This window comes from Microtus ochrogaster, chromosome 26, assembly GCF_000317375.1.
Source record: "Microtus ochrogaster isolate Prairie Vole_2 chromosome 26, MicOch1.0, whole genome shotgun sequence".
In the NCBI taxonomy this organism is placed as follows: domain Eukaryota; kingdom Metazoa; phylum Chordata; class Mammalia; order Rodentia; family Cricetidae; genus Microtus; species Microtus ochrogaster.
Genome location: NC_022025.1, coordinates 12,666,259 through 12,672,701, shown reverse-complemented (window position 1 = coordinate 12,672,701; position 6,443 = coordinate 12,666,259). Strand labels below are relative to the sequence as shown.

The 6,443-nt window shown below is 44.7% G+C and overlaps 1 protein-coding gene across 4 annotated transcripts in view; it reads right to left on the bottom strand.

The window, feature by feature from the left end:
- The window catches only part of Magi2 (membrane associated guanylate kinase, WW and PDZ domain containing 2), a 1,267,351-nt gene that overhangs the window by 128,383 nt on the left and 1,132,525 nt on the right, over positions 1-6,443 (bottom strand). The window lies entirely within an intron of this gene.

The window sequence follows — 6,443 nt, the reverse complement described above, 5'->3', positions numbered from 1 at the left end:
GTTTGAGGCCAGCCTGATCTACAAAGCGAGTTTCAGGACAGCCAGGGCTGCACAGAGAAACCCTGTCTCAGTAAACAATCAATAGCCACACCTCTATTGTAACGCTATCTAAGTGGGAACTGGACTTTTTCTTCTAAACAAAAGTGGTCTGTTTATTATTTCACAGGACAGTCATCAGTCACATCACAACAATGTAGTCTGAAGGAAAACAATAAATCAACTGAGGTTTGCGTTGAAAATTAGTTTGTACCCTCTGGATCAAATCCAATATCAGGCTAACAAATTGTGAATGTTGAATCTCAACAGAGTGTTTGAAGTCTTTTTTTCTAAATTTGCATCCCGTATTACAACAAACACTTTTTTTAATTAATTAGCTAAACCTAACTAAGACTTCAAAAATGAAGCAAGCGTAATTGCATGGCAACATGACAGGAAATTGGGAACAAAGAGAAGCTAGTTCATGGCTTTAATTACGATTTTGTGTGTGTGTGGGTGGGTGTTTTACCAGCATGTATGCATGTGCGCTGTGTACATACATGCTCAGTGTCCATGGCCGTCAGAAGAGGGCACGGACCCTTGGAATTGGGAACACATGGTCATGAGCTGCCATGTGGGTGCTGGGAATTGAACCCAGGTCCTCCGGAAGAACAGCCAGTGCTTTTAGCCACTGAGCCATCTCCCTCTAGTCCCAAGAAGCCCATTTTTGAAATGGAAGTTGGTCTGCCATTGAGAAGGATTTCTCGTTTTCCCTTCTCTAGGTGTTGGCAGGGAGCGGGATAAGAAGAGTAGATTCGTTCCTTAGAAACAAACTGGGGTGAGAAACGGGACCGTTCCGCTTCCTTTTTATCAATCATCAGGGTACCAAAAACATCTGTCAAGTGGAATAATAAGAGGAAATGACCACAGTTCCCAGTTTCTCATGGGGCCTGTAGATGTTGACTCTTTTTTTTAGGATACTGGGACACATCTTGTGTGAAACGTTAAAATCGGTTGGCAGAAGGTCCCGGGAATCCTGTTAGTATCACAAGCTGACATTCCAGCCTTGTTAGTGTGGCGTGACTCGGAGGGAGATAAACTGGGAGGGGGGCTTGCTGGCTCTTTTGCTCTTGGGTTGCATCCAGGAAGGAGATCGTGGGATGCCAGTGACCCACTTTCCCCTTGTCTTTGTTGTATATGGAATTGTTTACGTCTTTTTATTACCATGTGTTGGCACAGGCCCAAGGCAAGTGGGTCATGTCTGAAATTCTGACCCCAAAGAAACCTGTCCTCACTGTAAGCTGATTCGTCTCAGGTACTTGCTAGAGAAATAGGGAGCCAATGAACAACCCTGAAATAAGGACATCAGAGGGAAAAGAGACATGCACGAGATGTTCTGTATACTGAAATTCAGAGAAAGAGTGGCATTTACTCATATATCAAGACATGAGAAGTAGCATTAAATTGTTGGGTGGTGGTGATGTCCACCTTTAATCCCAGAACAAGGAAGGCAGAGGCAGGAGGATCTCTGTGAGTGCAAGGCCAGCCTGGTCTATAGAGTGAGTTTCAGGATAGCCAGGGCTACACAGAGAAACCCTGTCTGTGTTTCTGTGCTCCCCTCCCCTGAAAAAGAGAAGCACGTTAAATCAGTTAAAATTTTGAAGAAGATAATGCAAATATGTTACTTAGTAATATACAAAGGTCTTATAAAATTAATTAGCTTTTGAGGGTAGTTTGTTACGTCCGCTAAAGGGGGAGGAGGGCTCGCTTCCCTCTTGGTTTTCTTCTAGTTACAGAAGGACCGAGATTCACGCCAGCACTGTTACGATCTGACACACCTGAGTTTTTAAGATATAATTAATCAATCTTTAAGACCAAAAGATAATTTTCATTTGCGAGAAACACGCTGAGGTCATGAAAGAACGACATGTCAGTGTCCACGCCTTTCCCTGCTCTGAACTAGAACTGCACGCTCCCCCCTGTGAAATCTTGCACGCCCCCCCCCCTTGCTGGAAAGCATCCTTCAAAGACAGGCTGATATTGCCTTGGTGAAGCGCGTGTCCTTAAGCAGTCCTTGCGAAAGTTGGAAATGAAGTGATAAGAGATAGTCTTGGAGAAGAAAAACAAACAATTATTACGCTGCTACATTAAGTTGAAAATCTCCAGAGTTAGTGGACCGAATCACTAACTAAATGTCACAGGCAATGACAAGCGAGATCTCATTTTCTGGCCGTCATATTTCAGGGGAGTTGAGAGCTGTGGTTGTCAGTAAATCAGCAACAAAGAAAAATTATGTGTCTTTGCGGTAAGTGGTTGGGAGTGGCTAGACCGTGGCTTCTAGAGAGAGAGAGAGAGAGAGAGAGAGAATCCTAAGTCAGTGCGAGTGGTCCTTGGGTAATAGAAAGGGTCAGATTCACCCTCAGGGTGCTTTCCTATTGCATCTGGACCCCTTTCCAAGCTCTTGAGAAACATCCTTTTATCTTCAGCGAAATGAGCATGCTTTAAGTCAAGCACTTAACTGGGAAGCCTTCCAAGCCTTCCCAGGGTTGCTCCGATCTCTGACACTCGGAGTCTGGTAGCACTGCTGTCTTTGAAAGGTTGCTATCAAATGCTTCCTATTCAGCTGCTCTCTCTCTGCCTTCTTTTCAAACCTCTCTGTGATGCAGTTACCAACATGGTTGCTCTAATACTACAGAAGGCCAGGTGTCTCCACACCACACACACACGTTCAAGAATTACCAACCTCTTAGGGTACCGGAAGCCTTTTGGCTCATACACACGGCCACTGAAAATCCAGTCACTTAGTGTTTCCTCCAGTCAAAGTTAAGTTTTAGGCTAGGTTCTGTGGTGTTCCCGCCGGTGCTACTGGAAACCATGGTGGCACTTTACTCCAAGAGATTCTTCCCTTGGGAGAACAGGGATGGCTGATGGTGGCTGCGGGTGGGAGGCCTTGGACGCGAACATTTGCCATTGGTGGGGCTTGCTTCGGATTGGCTCATTGTTGGTTTAAACTTCTTATGTTGTTTCTTAAAACTAATTATCAATGTTTATAAATATGGAGAGCTGATAGGACTTGGGATTTACAATTTCTCTTGGTTTTTTGGAGCTGGCTCATGGCTGCCTGTTGTCTGGGGTCACCATGTTCCTGACACCTTCCCAATGCCTCTTGCAAATACTGGGTTTATTCACGTGCTCATTCGGTGAGGAATCCATATATCTAAGGGGACCTCGGCCTCAGTCAGAGCCTTCATCTCCTCTCTGGACCCTCATTCTCCGTAGCAGGACTTGAGGATTCTGTGAACCAGACGGACGGTGCCCGCCTCCAGACTGTAATGGGGTGTATCTTGCCTTGAAGCAGAGCTAGGACCGTGGGGCGCACGCATGACTAGCGCCTGACACCGGGGATATGGTGTCCACATGGATAGATAACCTCAGTACCTCCCCGGAGCAGGGCAGTCCTGGACAGGATGGGGCAGCCCTGAGTGTGGCTTGGCCTGCGTTTGAGTAGGCAGGGCTGGTTTGTATGCATCAAAGCAGACGGCTTCCTAGATGGATGAGCTGCTCAGGAAGGACGAGGAAATTCACTCAGGGTGACCAAGCCCGAGGGCTGGTCTGACAGTGCTTCCGAGGGGCTCCCCTTCCTTAACGCTGGGCCAAGGATTCCATTCTCCTTGGATGAGGGAGAAAGATGCTGATGGCATAGAGACTGACCGCAACCTGTTTTGATTAAGCCATAAAACTTAGTTTAATCCATTCTCGATTCCTCAGGGATGCCTTACTCTCAGACAAAGAGTGGATATCCCAAACAACGTGTCATTAGGTTGAACACCTCGGTGCTGAGCTACCAAACACATAAATATTTATACTCTTGGCACAGTAATTAAAGCCACTCTCTTAATATCATTTAGGGAGGAAAAAATAAGTAACCAAATACTGGAGCTGGTGATATGGATAAGACAGCTCTCAAAACTAGTTCAATGTACAAGATTTGTGCTTGTGATTCCCTAGGAAAGACGCTGGAGGCTCACTGAATCACTTGTTCTTTAACTCAGCCATTTATTTCTTATTTTTGATGACTTAGCTTAAAGTTGACGAATTTTGCCTTTCTGATTTTACTTTTAGCATGTACATGTTTCTCAGAATTTAATATTTGGAGCAGGCTTTGTGTTATTTAATTTTTGCTCAATGTTACCAAACTAGCTGTATGCCATGGTGTAAATTCCCACAAGAAGCGGTGTATCTGCTCAAGCTCAGGCCAGGGTAAGATGGAGGGGTGCAATCTCTATGGGTGCACCATCCCCCAGCTCCCTGGGCTCCAGACGGTGTTGCTGTGAGAAAATACACCAGCCATGTTTTCCCTATGCCTTTGTTTCTGCTGAACTGAATGCTCACTTCCTACCAGCTCTGGACCCTCCGATCCTAAGCCAGGCTTGGTCACATCCATCTGGAATTTGTCCTTTTTCACTTTGAAGAAATGGCAGATAAAAGGAAGTTTGCTTTCCTATGCCTGGTAGATTTCTTCTACCTTGTTTTAAGGCATTTTTTTTTTTTTAACTCTCAAAGCATCCTGTCTTGAATTTAATAATTTCCAGTGCTGATGGTGCTTTCGAGGAGTCTGGATGAACATGGGATCTCTCACAGTGCGAGCAATGTGGAGCGGAACGCTATCAAGAATTAAATGCACTCCCAACGCTCTCGGAAGCCTAGCAGAGAGAAGCTGGCCAGAACTGCAGCAAAGAGAACTTTACAGAAGTCACGTGGCCTACAAAGGGCAGGACTATCTTTGTGCAACACTGGGCCTTTACTCCAACAGCTTGGGTTGATGAGAACAAAATTTAATTTGCAATAATCAGCCGTTGGCAAGGGGAGCATGAAATGATGCTGCTATACTGGATTTTTACTTTGCAGTATATTTCCGTATGAATCGGTTATCTTTTCAATTTATCTTCAGGTTGCAGTATGTATAGCACAGCAAACTTTATTTTTTTTTTTTTAAATCACTCTGTAGGGAAGAGAGGCCGTTAGATGTTAACCAAGCAGGCACTGTCTCCTTCCTGGCCACTCGCTCAAGGAGAAGGCATAATTCAAAGTGTTTTATTTCTCCGGGTCAAGTGGTATGCCGTGAGTTTTGGAGACAAATGGCACCTTGTAGCAAAGCCTCCATGCAGCGTGAGATCTGTGGTGGTCTCTGCTGGCCAAGTCTGTGGAGTCGTCTGACTCGCTTTTGGAAATGGCTGCCCTGCACAAAGGCTGGCTTCTAGGGGACCCAAAGAGAACAAGATATTTAGTTCAAGTATTAAACCTTAATGCTTTGTTTTCACCCGCAGCGTGTGATGAGCAGGTGGCCTTTAAAAAGTCCTGGTGTTAGATGCAAACACGTATGGAAGGATTAGGGAGTGACAGCCATCGATGACCCGTCTTTGGTTTGTCTCTGGGAGGGGGCATAGTTTCTTAAAGTGGAATTTAGAGTTGATAGTTGCTTAAAAATGAAAACGGACAACAGAGATAAGTCGGTCTTGGCATCGATGCTAACTGCCTGTGGACTATTAGGCAATCTATTATTTCTTGGTCCTTAGTTGCCTTATCTGTAATGCAATCCTAGTTTTAGAATCGAGTCTGTAGGAAGGAGTTGAGGGGGCTGAGAGGTTATAGGCCAGTGAGCTTCTGGGGCAGAGAGTGAGGGGCCATGGCTGGGATTTATGCTTCTGGGATTCACCAGACAAAGTCTGGTCAGGTCTGTCTTAGGGAAAAATCTGTAATGCCAACACCATTCAGTGTTGAGGCTATGAGCCCAGGATGGAGATGGCAATCGACATGTTTCCTGGGAAAAGAACTCTCCACTGGGACTTGATAATGAAGAGAAGCAAATGAGAAAATATTATGAATATAGGAGCTGACTTTTAAGTATATGTCTTCGGTGGGTTCTTTTTGAAGCCAAGGAAATAGCTGTAAAGGGAATAATTACTTCTAATTTATCTGTTTCATAAGCTTAGAGCTATGTGAATTGTGTTTTCTCAGCGTGAGAGCTGTCGATCCCATATAGGCTGGTAGGTGTGTTGTTACCTTTTATCAGGAGCTACAATGAAAGCTCATTTTCCATCTTGGTTTCCTTATTTCTGTATAAAAACGATGTAGATTTTTTTGTTTGTAAACACAATGAGAACCATTTTCAAAAGGCCTGTTTTCCATTATTATAATGTTTTCCTCATAACAAGCCTGTACCAAAGAGCACGGAGCAGACACAATTGAACCAGCCCCAGGCTTCTCAGGGAAATTTTAATGACTACGTTTGGAATGTATGCCTCAAAGCCTGGATTAGCGCGGTTGAAAGCTGCACTTTGGGAAACAGTTACTTGTAGAACATCTAGCTTGTTTCTTTCCCTATATAACACAGAAACCAATTTGAGGTTTGTTTATGGTTCCCCACTTATCTCCCTAGAGCATCACACTGTCTCCCTCCCATCCCT